This window comes from Vigna unguiculata, chromosome 11 (assembly GCF_037176805.1).
Source record: "Vigna unguiculata cultivar grain cowpea cultivar isolate G323 ecotype 2 chromosome 11, ASM3717680v1, whole genome shotgun sequence".
NCBI classification, from domain to species: domain Eukaryota; kingdom Viridiplantae; phylum Streptophyta; class Magnoliopsida; order Fabales; family Fabaceae; genus Vigna; species Vigna unguiculata.
In genome coordinates, this window is record NC_140802.1 from 4,714,764 (window position 1) to 4,732,143 (window position 17,380).

General features: G+C 30.7%; 1 long non-coding RNA gene across 30 annotated transcripts; it reads right to left on the reverse strand.

The window, feature by feature from the left end:
- Nucleotides 1-4,864: 4,864 nt before the first annotated feature.
- Nucleotides 4,865-10,555, reverse strand: LOC146880900 (uncharacterized). 30 transcript variants are annotated; one of them, XR_014986139.1, is made up of 9 exons: nt 10,073-10,402; nt 9,825-9,918; nt 9,699-9,736; nt 8,489-8,595; nt 7,928-8,023; nt 7,747-7,811; nt 7,463-7,587; nt 6,887-7,169; nt 5,220-6,785 (listed from the first exon to the last, which is right to left on the reverse strand). It is a non-coding gene; the product is annotated as an uncharacterized LOC146880900 (long non-coding RNA). The 30 variants fall into 30 exon arrangements; XR_014986131.1 differs by adding an exon at nt 4,865-5,121 and having other exon boundaries at nt 5,475-6,785; nt 7,928-9,736; XR_014986130.1 differs by adding an exon at nt 4,865-5,197 and having other exon boundaries at nt 5,475-6,785; nt 7,928-9,736.
- Nucleotides 10,556-17,380: the final 6,825 nt, after the last annotated feature.

Genomic DNA, 17,380 nt, shown 5'->3' on the forward strand with positions numbered 1-17,380 from the left:
TAATAAATGCGGGTAGTGGAAGTCTTTATGACATTAAATATTGATTAAGGTGATGTGGAATAATATTAGCTTAAGTGGTTGAGAGTACTTGTTTGTGGGAAAGGACTTAGATTCAAGTCTTATCTACGGCAATTATGTGTTATTTATTTGCTATTATATTTTTATGTATGTGATCATGTTGTAGAATAATATAATCATTCAATTGTATTAGTTATCATGAAATAGGAATTGGTTGGATGGTTTAGCATTGACTTTGCATTGTCATGGTGTGGGTTCAAACCTTGGAGGAACCTAAATTGAACTTTATTTTTGCTAATGGTTTGGATGGAATTGGAAGGGTTAAGGAAACCCTAACTGAATTAGCAGCCAATTGATTTTTGACAAAAATTTTGAGTTTAAGGAATCCAGGTTATGGGAGTTGAACCACGTTCTATCTATGTTTTTACGTGTAATTGTATGATTATAGCATGTATATGTTTGGCCTTGTTTCTGTTTACATTGAAACCTGCGTTTCTGGAAATTTTCCAAAAACCGCCTGGCGGGCTACTCATAGCCGCTAGGCAGCACATGCCAATTTAGTGTATTTCTTGGTTCTCTGAGGAACCGCCTGGCGGTGAATCCTTGTATCGCTAGGCGCCACAAATCTGCAACCCAGTTTCTGGGTTTTTGTGATGCACTACCTGGCGGTGATGAACACCCACCAGGCGACGCGAGTTGAATTGACTCGGTTTTGATGATTTGTGTGTTCTGGGGTGATTCTGATCGGGGAAAAATGAAGTCCTACTTGAGTATTGATGATGTGATGTGTTATATTGTATAAGTACATATGGTTGAAGGTTCAATTTGATAAATTTCTATGAACACCTTTAGGGTTGAATCTTGGGATGTCTTTATTTATGATTTGAGAATGAATACTATGAATTGGCATTTGAAATTATTGATCAATGTCATTAGGTTATGGATTATTCTGAATGTGAATGAATTCGGACGAAGATTGATGGAAATTTGCAAAGAAGGAAGAATGGTGAAAGGTTGGGGTTGTAACATCCCGTCAGGATATTACGGGTTTAAATAAAAAAAAATAAAATAAGAAAATAAAAGTGCATTAATTATAAATCCATTTCCCAAAAACGCGGGAAATTTCAAATAATTTATTTCATAATAAAGATAACTCTAAGTTCAAATCTTCTCAAAATTCAATGAAATACCAAAACAGTCTCATAATAGATTACATCTTTAATCCAAAACCATAAATGATAAAACTCTATAAAACTATTCCCATGAGTTTTCCCCGCTCCGCTGCTAAGCCTCACCAGATCCACCTAGCTAGGATTTCCAGAAGAAGATGCCATTCGTTTGATGAGAAATAAAAAGGGATATCGAAAATTCGAGTGGCTGAAGCTGAAGCACACTCTCAAATTCGCTCTTCGTTTAGTTTAGGTTCACCAAGGTTCGAACCCATCCCATGCCAATGTCAAATCAATGCATAACCATTTAACCAATTCATGTTTCGTGATGATTAATATAATTCTATGATTATATTATCACTTAACATGATCAAGCGTATTACTAAAAATACTAATAATTAAAAACACACATAATTGACGTACATAAGACTCGAACCCAAGTCCTTTCACACGATAAAGTACTTTCAATCATTTAAGCTAATGCTTTTCCACATCACATCAATCACTATTAAATGCCATAAAGACTTCCACGACCCGCATTTATTAATTATTTATTTATTTAATTAATTAAATTTCACAGGTCTTACAAGGGTTACGGGTGCTGGGAAAAATCTGGAAATGCCCAGATGGTATGCACTGCCTGGCGACAGGGGCTTGTCACCAGAAGCCAACGCAAAGGTTATAATACTGCATGGCTGAAATGGGCATTGAGGGTCTGGGGAGTTTTTCTGGGGAGAATTGGTTCATTATGATGGAACCTAGGGTCACTGGATCATGAGCTTATGACTTGAATTCCATTTAAATTGTAGATAGGTTATGTTGAGTTAAGTATATGTGATAATTATAACATAAAATTTGTTGAGACACTAGTGTGATGAATAATCTAGTTTAATCAAAATATAGGATCCTGGTGGGCCTTGTTTATATGCCAAAGTGAATGCACTAGTTTAATTGAGATAGGAGTATAAGATGGTGTGTTGGTCTTAGTATGTACGTAATCCATGAAGAGGGAAAAATGGGAGCAAGCTTAGTGGTAGACATAGGTACTACTGGGAGTAATTGATGGAACATCTTAACTGGCATTAGGATTAATTCTGGTGGATTTGGAGTTCCAAGTGTTGAACTTAGTAAAGTCTAAGAACGAGACTGCTGAAGTTGGGAACCCAAATGGTTGTAGATACATTAGTAACCAGCCAAATTCGTAAGAAATGGTATGATACACTTAGTGAGTTTTACAGTGGGTGCTAGAGTCTACTAGTACTGGATAATCAGAGTTAGAGCATATAAACCAAAAGGCACTGTTGTACTGATACAACGCCTGACGACGTAGTGAATTCGCTAGGCGATAAACGGGAAAACAGAGAGCACCTGGATCGCGTGCGTCTGGCGACGTGAGTGGTCTTGGCAGGCGATAGCTTCCCAATAGGGAGTTGTTGGATCGTGTGCGCTTGGCGGTGAGAGTCTTTTCGCTAGGTGGTACCTGCAATGTGATTGAATCAGAGGCGTTACATGCCTGGCGGTACGTGTCCCCCGCCAGGCGGTACGTGTCCCCCGCCAGGTGATTTTGCTATTATAACTTTGGGTTGTTGGTTCTATAGGTGTAGTCTACAAGGCTTTTAGTGATGCTTCAAAGGTGGGATTGCTGGTGTTCCTTAAGTTCAGCTCAGAACGTATCCCTTGAGTTGTGGCTCGGGATAAAGGATTAAACACGTGGTATTCCTTGAGTTGTGGCTTGGAATAACATCTCTTGAGTTGTGGCGATGATCGTGTACGCGGTACACGTGAGCAGATGATGTTGATGCAGGTGGTTCTAGTGGAGCTTAGCCACAGAGAGGGGATATCACGAGAATTTTATGTTTTTATTATTGTTGGTCTTAAATAATATGTAAACTCTTTTGAGACACTTTGATATTATTTATGTTTTATAAACTATGGATTATTGGTTGTTAAATTTCCCGTGGCTTGGGAAATGAGGTATTATTAAATATAATGTATTTATTTATTTTCGTTATTTTATTAAAAATACGTAATATCCTGACGGAATGTTACAAGTAGTAAAACATTATCGTTGTATAATTAAAATTTATATTTAAACTTTGAGTTATATATAAAATTGAAAGGATAAAATATTAGTATATTGTGCATTATGGATCCGGTACAAACCAAGAATACAAGACGACATTTATGATAAATTTTATTAACAGAAACATAGATATAAAAGCTTTAATCAAGATTTAAAATAAATTCAACATAAATTATTCTAATCATTTGTAATTAAAAGTAATATATATATATATATATATATATATATATATATATATATATATATATATATAATATGCAAGAGAGTGTGAAATATAATTTCTATTAAAATAAAAGTTAAAAGTTAGAATAAGATGAAATGCATTTACAGGTTGTTGCTAAAATCAAATATAGAAATATTATACATTATGAATTTCGTACAAAACAATAATAATAATACAATAGTGTAAATATATTTTGGATTATAGATATCGTAAAAAAATAATAATAATAATAGTAGTATGAAAAAACTTAAATAATTAGTCACAGATATTTTTGTACAAAATAATTAAAAAATATATTATTTTATACTAACATTTTAAATGAAAATAATAAAGTGAAATAAATTTTTCTAATTTTCAATAAATATAAATTCAAACTCCAAATAGTATTAAAATAGTAAAATTAATAAATAAATCAATAAATAAATAGAATATAATAATTGATGACATTTATAATAACAAACAATAATAAAAATAACACTAACAATCGAAGAAAAGTATTAAAATAAAAGATAATTATTGAATAAAATTATAATATCAGTAATAAATATAATGCAAATTAAGAAAAAAAATGTGAATTGAATTCTTGATTTTTTTATATAATCAAATAATCACTTGGATTAAAACAATTTATTTGCATGGTAATTATATAAATAAGTTAATATTAAAACTAACATTGTAAGTAAAAATTATAAAATGTAATAATAATATTAAATATTAATAATAAAGTATAACTAATAATAATATTATTATTATTATTATAATGAATTGTATTAATAGTAAATAAAAATGATAAAAAAATAATATTGAAATTAATAATAATAATAATAATAATAATAAGATTAGAGTAAAATGTAAATATACAGGGAGATATAATTTCTATTAACATTTTGATTACAAAGTAAATAACATAGTTATTATTATATTTTAATGAAATATTTATTTATATCATTATGTGAATCTGTGCATTTGTTTTATATTAGTTTATTATATTTGTTTTTTTATGAAAAACTAATTTGAATGTTATAATTTTAAATTTAAATAATTGAACTGTCATAGTGTATTTCAAATCCATGTTTTTTAAATTGAAGTTCCAAGTTTATAATTTGGTTATTTAAATTTAAAATTATATATTTTTTTCAAATTTAGATTTTATGAAAAAATTTGTTGCACTTTTATTATATCAAAGAAAAACAAACCAAATATATTATAGGATTTTAAATATCTACACATAAATTTGACATTATAATGACAATTTTTAATATTTCCACGTAAATTACAACAAAAATGTTGTGAAAAATATATAAACTACAAACAAAAAATATTTTTGTTATATCAAAGATATTAAAAGATAAATAAGTTATAAATAAACTCTGACTTTAGAAATATCAAAGATTCAAAATCATTTAAAAAATGAAGATTGTAATTGGTACAACTTTATGTCATAATTTTTTCATAACCTAAGTTATACTTTTACAGTTTCAAGAAGACATGTGATTAACTAATATCCAATTGATGTGGTTGTGTCATTTTTATGATTAATCATATCAGAATCCACAAGAATGGGAACCTCAGCTGCAAGCCACGATGCAAGACCAAAGCTAAGCTCATGAGCAATACCAAATCTAGGGCTGTCAGGAAATCCAATAATAGAAACATATCGTTGTTTAAATTCAGAAACATTAAGAGGATGCTCGGTAAAATATCCTGTCAAAAAAGGAATGTCACATGATCCTAAAATTTAGGTTATTTATCTAGAAGAAAGAGTTTACAACTTTAAATCATTGTTAGGTTACTAAAAATGAAACAGCCTTAAAACGAAAAAAGTCAAATGACTATAGCAACACCAGTCTGGAAACAGACATTAAGCCTCACATCAATATTCTGCTAAAGTAAAATAAAGTGTCATGTTAAGTTGTATTAATATGCACTTGCTTTAAACAACTCCAAATGTTCATTGACGTGAATGAAGCAGAGCATGTACCTTCTAGTTACCTTATCCAGCTTTACATGTTGATCAATCAACAATATCATTTGACCAAGGACCGTAATTGGTTCTTGTTGGAATCTTAAGAATCCTAACTATTATTCTGTCTCTCCATGATGTGAGTAGAATGAAAATCAAGAATCTGATAGATGATTCAAACACCTCTAACACATATCAGCAAAAGTTATATATAATTAATAGTCAGCAATTTTTTTCACACAACAGTAAGCCAATGTAGACCAAAATACCTCTTTATATATGAAAAGTATACAAGTATGACACATCATGCACCAATGAATTTTATAATAGAATAGAACATAATTCAAAAACTCATGAATTGTACACAGTGCCAGAGTGCATAATGATGCCAAAAATTTACTTCCATTGAGATTTCCTGTTACATTTTAAGTTCCATAGACAATTTCCTAATTCCAAGATTAAAAGTTTCAACCATGAAATGAGTGCAAAAATTATCAATTGCTAGTGGCGCTATTAAAGTTAAAGGAAATAATTGAACTAAGTAATTGTGCAATCCAACACAAAATACTTCTCAGCAGGGTTATGTTTCCTCCTACAAAGGCACAGGCACTGAACATGACTGTAGGGTTCACATGACCACCATAATGGTTTGCCTCAACAAAAACAACCACAAAAGCCCAAATTCATGAGTCATTGATGAAGCTATGAGACCAGTAGGTGTTGCAAGTCCATTATTGGTAAGCTTGCCTACCAAAATAGCAATTTAATAGCTACACACAAAATCCTCACATTATTGAGCCTAAATATCACTAAAATGGAGCACATGACAATTGAATTAAAAAAAAACTAAAGCTTTATGTCATTTCGAGATTGATTTAAACCAAATCACAAACACATAATGATTCTAAACCATATAAGAATTTCTCCTTCGCAAGTGAGATAAAGTTGATGTAGAAGTTAAATGATTCAACACCTGAAGAACATATCAAAATGATCTGGCTCATTTCTTATGGAATATATAGCAAAACAGTTTTCACTTGGATCATAATGTAATAACTTATATTCATATATATGAAACTCTCGCTCTAGTCCCTGCAACATTTGCTTGTCCCTAATTTCCAATAGCTAGTGAGTATTTAAGTCCAATTTTGATGGTTTTTTCTTTAATAGCAAATCGTAGATTCGTTTCCCATTATTGACACGCTACACATATTCATAGGGTACACAAATTTAGGCAACATAGAATGAATGTGATAATAGATATAATTTGAAGTCAGCACAAACCTTCTGTACATATCCCCTAACATCCATCTTTAGCTTTTTGTATAGCTGCTGCATCAAAAGTACATAAATTAGAAAGTTACTAACTATGTAAAAAGACATTCAAACCACAAATTTAACCAATGGCTTCTCTTTCTACTTTCACACACCTAATAGTTTCTTGATGTGCATCTTGCCTAGCATTCCAAGGCTCAACCATTGCCTGTTCTAGTTGACCATAGAGAGCATCATCCATTCCTCCATCCTGGAAGTGATCAATTACAATTTCAAAATATTAGTATAAAGCTCAGCTTTGCAGATTTAGGAAGCAAGAATGGCTCTTCTTCCATCACAAAAGTAAAAAAAAAACACCCTTCTTCCAAGAATGAAACTTCCATAATTCAGTGGCTGGAGACTCATTTGAGCATAGATTCCATCTGTCTCCTTGTTTTCCTGTCATAAAAATACAAAAGTGGTGATTTAAATTTGAAATAAGCAAGATCAAGCTTTTATAAGACAATAATAAGGAGATCAATTAATAATTGAAGCATTAATCTAAAAAGATTAAGTTAACCATATTCAATGCACAATATACTATCTAGAGGAATCATAACTCTTCAACATATGCATATCCAGATCTTAAAATTTTTAAGACAACATGAGGCACTTTTTCTATTATCAATCAAGTAAAACAATTTTTAATTAAATAGAATTTTGGATTATTGAATTACCATTCTCAGAATCACCTGTAATCAGAAATGCTCCTTTTGAAGTAGTGAGATTAGTATCCATAAGCTCAATGCCAAAGTAATTGAGTGTCTCCATCAACTTGCTGAACTTTCGCCTTTATTTGTGCCATAGTGACATCTTCCTGCAGAAAGTAAGAGTGTTAACATTAGTAATAAATAATTTTTGGATTTTTTTAGAGTATATTTGTCATTGCATTCATACATATTAATAATAGATATGAATTTAGAGTGATTTCAATTTAGAACCATGAAAGAAAAAAATATGGAGAAGGCAAACTTACAGTAAACATTCAACAACAACTCCAATTGCTATGTTCATTCTTCTTGCTCAATCTAACTAACATTCCTTAGCAAGTGGACCATGTAAATGTGTGAGCAAGCTATGATTAGGCATGTAATCATACACAATAAATTTTTTATCTCCTCCTAATACAATACCATGTTTATAGTTTAAGCACTTACTTTAGATCAAAATAATCGAGAGTTTCATCAACAAAAGTGGACAATTGTGTGCCTCCATTTACATGAGCTAGAGACTTTTGTTGGATTGATGAACCACTATTAGCAAAAAAAACTTGTTAAATAATCAAATACTAAATTTACTTTGAACATATACGCTACTTCTAAATGAAGGTGTAAATACCAATAACACGTAGGCAAAATTTTATAAGACAAGATATTTTCAAGTGTCAACAACTAATAAAGAGTATAAAGAAAGTAAATTTAAATGACTTATATTTGTAAATCATATAAAACACAATAATACACCGTAACCATAAGTACCTAAAAATAGCATAACAGTAAAATATAATTACAATTGTGGTTAGAGTAATATACTACTACATCTATAATCATTCCTTTTCTTTATTAAAATAGCATAGCATGTAATATACATTTGTTCTTTCAAAAATCCACTAGTTTGTATGAAATTGTTATAATATTAGACAGAGGTTCACATAAAGAACGTCAGAAGCATCATCATATAGCACAATGAAAAAGTAAAATAGAAATTGAATGACACACCTTTTTACCACCTGTTGAAATACATTCAATGCTAACTATATACATGTTCTTTCAAACATATATCTGAAACCAACTTAGTAAAGAGTATAATTGCACCGAACCTATTCCTACAGTCAACACAACATGTAAAAGGCATAAACCAACATATTAGGTAGAGGTCGATCAAGAATAACATAGTAGAATTTTGAGAACTCATGTGACAACCCAATTCAAGCTAAGATTTTTCCATTTCCAAAGATGAAATGGTTTTTTGTATCTACGATCATCAATTGCAGCTGCTACTATTGCTATCAATGGATTGAATGAAAATAATGACTTGGAAAAAAGACCACCATTTCCAATACCCTATGCCACAAACACACCAACTTTCACATCTTCAAGAAGTGTAGCATCAAAAGGATTCAAACACGTTTTGGTGCTTGATGGAAGACTATTTGGTCCAACTAATATGCTAATTATATCCATCCCATCATGCACAACCTATTCACTTTCAAATTTAAATAATTAGACACTTTGAAATAAAATGCATAAAAATTAAGTGCATAAAAAACTGGATAAATTGGACACCAACTAAAATCGACAATAACAATTAAAACCATGAAAGAAATTAAGAAAATAAAACCTCAAATGCCAAAAAATGATATTCTTCTGTTGAATACACATGTCCATCATGCTCAAGTCAGTTTCATAGCCAAAAACAACATTAATCCATATTTTCACCTCCAACAGTCAAGACACATTCATCAGTCACACATAAAAAAAAATCTAAAACATGAAAATTACACTCCAAAAACAAATAAGTTTAATTAAATAGAAAGGATTTTACCATTAAAAAGAACAAAAATCACTTGTAATGAGCTTGTCACACTTCATTAAGGATAATACATGATAATAAGGATAATAATCAATCTTTCTTTCTTCGAGTTGGTTACTACAACAAAGTAAAATGGTTATCTAAAACTAATACAAAACAAATGTCTTACATGAACCACCCCCTCCGAACAAACTTGCAAAATTATGCTTTTGTTACCATAGTGATTACAAAACCTTTCTATAGTAAAAAATAATAAACACTAAGAATTTTCTTCACTTTTGAAGGATAGGTTATCTGTAAACTGGCTTTAAATTAAAAAAAAAACATGAATGGCTATCAAACACACAAAATCAAATTGAAAAAATAAAATCAACTTATTCCGAAGCCCATTCTTACGAAGCATTTTAACCACTTCAGGAGGCAGAATAACGTGTCTGCACAACAAAATTAACATCAATACAAAAATCATTGAAATAAAAATAATATTAGAAAGGTAAAGAAAATGGATTCAAGCATGTATACTTGTATTCATAAGTGTCTTTGAAGTCCTTCTCAAAATACTGGATCTGACCCATCTTAAAAAGTTAGGGTTTGCAACTTTATTCGATTAGATCTGCTATAAGATGACACAAAAATTCTCAACTAAAATAGAATAATCAAACATTAATAATGGACAGAGAAGAAGAAAAGGAGTACAAAGATGAATTTCATCAAATAGTTTGTGCACATAACGCAACGATGCAAAATGACGGTCAAGAATAAAAACAAACCTCAGATGAAGGTCTTGTGCCACAACTATCGAAGGTGGAGCCCCCAATCTTGGTCCCTTGGCATGGTCCAAAATGAAACTGTTGTAAGGAGTGAACCCTAGTTCCGACAATCCATCGCGAACCGCAGAATGGTAGATGAAGCAAAATGGAAACAAAAGAATTACCAGATGAAGGAAAACAACCGAAACAATCATTAATCCAAAATAATGGCAAAGGAAAATGGAAACAAAACAATTGGCAGATGAAAGAGAACAAAACCTTAACAACAAAAGCCAAAGAAAAAAAAGTCTAAAGCTAGGGTTTTAGAAATATGAGCAGGAGAGAAAGTATTATTGCCTGTTCATTTCACAAAACCACAATAAAATATAGCAATTAAGTCTTCATAGAAGCTTCCTGAACAATTTTGCAGTTTGAAAAAAGTCAATCATGTCAACTACAGTACTCACGCCATTATAAATGCTCAGCAAAACTTCAAATGCTCAGTGAAACTATGAAAAGTCGAAAAAACATAATTAAAGGACACGTCAAAAATTTAGGTAGGGGTATTGAGGTAATATTCCTACCAATTTGTTTTCTTATAGTTATAGTAGAAAGGTATTAGAGACGTGTTAGATTCCCTTTAGCCCACTCTAATTTTCCAAGTTATATTTTAGTTGCTTTAAAATCTGTGTCTCAGATTCTAATAGCATCCGTTTTTTTTATCAACTTAAATTCTTGGTAGTTAATTCAGCGTATTCTTGCGGTGAATATAAATGGAGGTGGGTATGTACATACACATTACCGTCCTTATACACAATTTAAAAAATCGAGTATTTCTTTTATATATATATATATATATATATATATATATATATATATATATATATATATATTTGTATCTAGTCAATATAGAGAAGTGAAGTGAAAAAAATATAAAGTAAACATTTTCAACATTTATTAAATACAATTTTCACTACAAAAAAAAATTCATTAGCAACCAATTTTGGTGATCAATAGTTGTTAGTCACTATAGTGATCAGTTTACAAAATAAAAAATTTTTGGTTACTAAAATAGTCACTATTATGAATGAAAAATTATAATTGGTCTCTAAATTGGTCACTAATTAATTAAAGACTAATTTAGAAATCAATTCCTTTGATAGAAAAAATCAAGGTAGTTAATGTTTAGTGACTAGTTTCCTTTGGTAGCTAAATTTTAGAAACCAATTATAATTTTTCATTCATAATAGTAACTATTTAGTAATCAATAAATTTTTATTCTGTAAATTGGTAACTAAATTTGTCACTAGAATAACTAACAACTTTTGATCACTAAAATTGGTTATTATTAAGACATTGTTTTATAGTGTTTTAATTATATTATTATTATTATTATTATTATACACAAGTTATAAACATGATCTTTACATAAATATTAAAAAAACATTATTAATTTATTAATCATACGTAACTTTTCTATTTTGAGGGCAACTCCATGGTGGTCATGGTTGCATGATGGTGGTTCTAGCGATTACACTTATGCGAGGGAGTTGAATGAGACATTGTAAAAAACTTGTTCCAACATTCCTCTTATGTTACTATCCACAAATGCATCTAGGGTCCACTTTGACTAAATATAAGTTCAATTTTACGGAAATACAACAACCAAACAGATTTATTATAATAACAATAATAATAATCATTAATAATAATATTAATGATTAATAATGTTGGTATTGCGCAGCGGAATGACTAAACAAGGGTAAAAAACCAAGAGGAGGGGGGTGAATTGGATTTTTATAAGTCTTGACAGGTTTTAAAAATTTTCCTCAAAATTTAATTGATTAACTTAAAATAATAGTTACTTTAAAACCAAGTGCAGATAAATAAAGAGGTTAAGGGAGGAATATGCACACTGATATTTATACTGGTTCAGATCAAAAGACCCTACGTCTAGTTGTTAATCTCTTAAACAAAAAGATTAACTCAATCACTATAATAATCAGATTACAATAGATTATAAAAGAGTAAGGATTAGAAAACACCTCTCTTGAACAACCACTAGAGATGAACAAAAGCTCCCTCTGAATCACACAGAGGATGACCAGCTTTCCTAGCAACAACACAACACTCAATCTTCTAAGAACTTTACTTAGAAAAAGTTATAACTCACTCACACTAGGCTTTTCAAAGTTATTTTTAAGAATCTCACAGAGTAACACTTTGCAGTCACAGTACAAGAACTCTGAATCTTAAAAAGGTAGTTTGAAGTTTGGAAGCTGAGTTCTATTTAAAGAGATTTTCGCAGGTTGAGTTAGAAATGAAGAGTTTAGCTGAAACTGCCAAGGATAATCGATTACCATTTAAGATAATCGATTATTCTAGTGATTTTCGAAATAAAGTTTTGCAGTGTTAATCGATTACCCAAAATGGTAATCGATTATCTCATGTACAAATTTGAACAAATATTTTTATAACTGCCAATGGTAATCGATTACCAAAAATGGTAATCGATTATTTCAAGTCATTTTTCAAGAGCCAAGTTATAATTGTCAGTGATAATCGATTATCATTCGTGGTAATCGATTATCTTAAGTGGGTTTTGAAAAATAGAATTTTTTGAGTTGGTAATCGATTATTATAAGTTGGTAATCGATTACCATACTGATTTTTGCAAAAAAATGAGTTTCTCTCAAAGGAGTTGCGAGCTGACTGTTGTTCTAACAATTTTGCACCTAACTAAAAAAAGCACATAACTAGAAAAAGCACCTAACTAGAAAAAAGTTTAAGTTTATTACAATAAGAATCTTTAAACATAAATTATATTGTCTTCAATATCTTCAAGAGGGGTGAATTGAATTTTTATAAGTCTTGAGAGGTTTTAAAAATTTTCCTCAAAATTTAATTGATTAACTTAAAATAACAGTTACTTTAAAACCAAGTGCAGATAAATAAAGAGGTTAAGGGAAGAAGATGCACACTGATATTTATACTAGTTCAGATCAAAAGACTCTACGTCCAGATATTAATCTCTTAAACAAAGAGATTAACTCAATCATTATAATAATCATATTACAATAGATTATAAAAGAGTAAGGATTAGAAAACACCTCTCTTGAACAACCACAAGAGATGAACAAAAGCTCCCCCTGAATCACACAGAGGATGACCAGCTTTCCTAGCAACAACACAACACTCAATCTTCTAAGAACTTTACTTAGAAAAATTTATCACTCACTCACACTAGGCTTTTCAAAGCTATTTTTAAGAATCTCACAGAGTAACACTTTGCAGTCACAACACAAGAACTCTGAGTCTTAAAAAGGTAGTTTGAAGTTTGGAAGTTGAGTTCTATTTAAAGATATTTTCGTAGGTTGAGTTAGAAATGAAGAGTTTAGCTGAAACTACCAAGTATAATCGATTACCATTTACGATAATCAATTATTCCAGTGATTTTCGAAAACAAAGTTTTGCAGTGTTAATCGATTACCCAAAATGGTTTTGGGTAATCGATTATCTCATGTACAAATTTGAACAAATATTTTTATAACTGCCAGTGGTAATCGATTACCAAAAATGGTAATCGATTATTTCAAGTCGTTTTTCAAGAGCCAAGTTATAATTGTCAGTGATAATCGATTACCATTCGTGGTAATCGATTATCTTAAGTGGGTTTTGAAAAATAGAATTTTTTGAGTTGGTAATCGATTATTATAAGTTGGTAATCGATTACCATACTGATTTTTGCGAAAAAATGAGTTTCTCTCAGAGGAGTTGCGAGCTGGCTGTTGTTCTAACAATTTTGCACCTAACTAAAAAAAGCACCTAACTAGAAAAAAGTTTAAGTTTATTACAATAAGAATCTTTAAACATAAACTATATTGTCTTCAATATCTTCAAGTGTTTTCTTCAGCATCTTTATCATCATCAAAATTTTTAATCAATCTTTGTCAACAATCTCCCCCTTTTTGATGATGATCAAATATATGTTTAAAGTGTCTGAACTTCCTACAATTAAACAACTTATGGGAAAGAAACAGTGAGACAACCCTTTAAACTTTTTCTCCCCCTATTTTGATCAGAAGATAAAAAGGGGTCATCGATTATTTTCTCATAATCTGGAAAATAAAATGTTCAGAGAAGTTTGGTAATCGATTATCGTAAGTGGTAATCGATTATTTGCTCATAACCTGAGAACCCAAAAATAGATAGAGGACCTGGTCATCGATTACCATAAGTGGTAATCGATTATTAACGCTGTTTTGCGAAATGTTTTTTAAAGTGCGAATTTGTGCATTTTTGTTCAATTTGGTGCATTTTTAAGACACTTCTAAAATTTCCAGATCTCTTCTAAGTTCATAAAATCTATCTTTGGCTAAAGGTTTGGTAAAAATATCAGCTAATTGGTTATTGGTATCTACATATTCTATCTCACAATTGCCTTTACTTATGTGATCCCTTAAAAAATGATGTCTAATTTCAATGTGTTTTATCCTAGAGTGCATGATGGGATTTTTGGTTAAATTAATAGCACTGGTATTATAACATTTCAAAGGTATATGATTTTGAAAAATATTATAATCTTCTAACTGTTGTTTCATCTAGAGAATTTGAGCACAATAATTTCCAGCAGCTATGTATTCAACCTTTATAGTTGACAAAGCCACACAAGCTTATTTCTTGGAGTGCCAAGAAACTAACGAGCTTCCTAAGAGGTGACAAGTACCACTGGTACTTTTTCTATCTATTTTACAGCCACCATAATCAGCATCAGAGTACCCTATTAAACTAAGTGAGGCCCCAGAAGGATACCAAAGTCCAAAAGATATAGTTCCTTTAAGATATTTTAAAATTCTTTTTACTGCTATAAGATGTGATTCCTTAGGACTGGCTTGATATCTAGCACAAACACATACAGATTGCATAATATCAGGTCTACTTGCAATAAGATATAAAAGAGACCTTATCATACCTCTAAACATAGTTTGATTTACCTCAATACCTGATTCGTCTTTATCCAAATAGTAGGAAGTTGCCATAGGAGTACTTGCTGCTTTAGCATTATCCATTTCAAATTTTTTAAGTACTTCCTTACAATATTTAGATTGAGATATGAATGTCCCTTCTTCCATTTGCTTAATTTGCAAGCCAATGAAGAAGGTTAATTCTCCCATCATTGACATTTCAAACTCACCCTGCATTATGCTTGCAAAACCTTCACATAAAGATTTATTAGTTGATCCAAAAATTATATCATCAACATAAACTTGAACCAATAAAATGTGTTCACCTACCCTTTTAATAAATAGAGTTGAGTCTATTTTACGTCTTTCAAAATCATTTTCGAGCAAAAATGTGGTTAAGCATTCATACCAAGATCTAGGTGCTTGCTTTAAACCATAAAGTGCCTTTTTCAATTTATAAATGTGATTTGGAAATTTATAATCCTCAAAACCAGGAGGTTGTTCAACGTACACATCTTCTTTGATAAAACCATTTAGAAAGACACTTTTGACATCCATTTGATATAATTTAAATTTCATAATAGAAGTATAAGCAAGAAGTAAGCGTATAGCTTCTAACCTTGCAACAGGGGCATATGTTTCATCATAGTCTATACCTTCTTCTTGTTGATATCCCTTTGCCACAAGCCTTGCTTTATTCTTAGTAATATTTCCATCCTCATCCATCTTATTTCTGAAAACCCATCTTATGCCAATCACTTGAAGTGATTAATCTCTTGGAATCAACTTCCATACTTATTTCTTTCAAATTGATTGAGCTCCTCTTGCATTGCAATGCACCATTGATCATCTTGAAGAGCTTCTTGAACATTCTTTGGTTCAATCTGTGAAATAAAGGCAACATTCATGCATAAATTATTCATATTTCTAGTGATTACCCCTTTTGAAATATCACCAATGATATTGTCTAGAGATAATCCTCTTGGTGACTTCCAGTACTTTTCATGATCTTCAGATTGAGGAGGTGGATTCTCATTTAAATACATTTCATCAAGGGCCTCCTAAATATATTCTTCATCACCTGTAATTTGCTTAGTTGACTCAAGAGGGTTCTCCTCAAGTTCTACAACTTCATCAAAAACAACATGCATGGATTCTTCAATATTCAAAGTTCTTCGATTAAAAACTCTATATGCTTTACTCGTGAGAGAATATCCTAGAAATATTGCCTCATCAGCTTTAGAATCAAATTTTCCTAAATTTTCTTTTTCATTATTTAAAACAAAACATGTGCATCCAAAAATTTTAAGATGGGCAACATTTGGCTTTCTACCTTTAAATAATTCTTAAGCAGTAATTTTTAAAATAGTTCTAATAAGAATTCTATTTAAAACATAACATGCAGTACTCACAACATTAGCCCAAAAATACTTAGGAACATTATGTTCATTTAGCATTGTTCTAGCTAGTTCCTCTAAGGACCTATTTTCCTTTCTACAACTCCATTCTGTTGAGGTGTCCTAGGTGCAGAGAAGTTATGCAAAATTCCATTTTCATCACAAAAATTTTCAAATGACTCATTTTGAAATTCCCTACCATGATCACTTCTTATAATCTTAATTTTCAAATCTTTTTCATTTGAACTAATTTTGCAAATTTTTTAAATGCTTAAAGGCTTCACTTTTTAAAGTAAGAAAGAATGTTCAAGTAAACCTAGAGTAGTCATCCACAATAACAAGAGCATAATAATTTCCTCCATAACTCTTAATCCTAGAGGGACCAAATAAATCCATATGCAAAAGCTCTAATGGCTTTGAAGTAGATAAAATATTTTTTGAATGAAAGGATGATCTTACTTGTTTTCATTTTTGACAAGCAGCACATATTTTATCTTTTTCAAATTTTATTTTTGGTAAACCAATTACTAAATCCTTAGAAATCAACTTATTCAATTGTTTCATGTGAATATGAGCATCCCTTTTATGCCATAACCAAGGATTTTCTTCTTTTGCAACAAGACATGTTATATTACTAGATGATGCATAATCAAGATCAATTAGATAGATATTGTTGTGTCTCATACCTTTCAGAGCAATTTCCTTAGAATTCTTTTGGTGGATAGTGCAATAATCACTTTCAAAGATAACTTTGAGACCTTTGTCGCATAGCTGACTAATACTGAGGAGATTGTGCTTCAGTCCTTCTACAAGTAGCACATCCTTGATCTCCAAGGTATCCCCTCCACCAACATCTCCAATTCCAATTATTTTCCCTTTGTTGTTATCTCCATATGTAACAAATCCTTGATCCTTTCTTTTGAGATTCTTGATCTTCCTTTTATCACTCGCCATGTGTCTTGAGCATC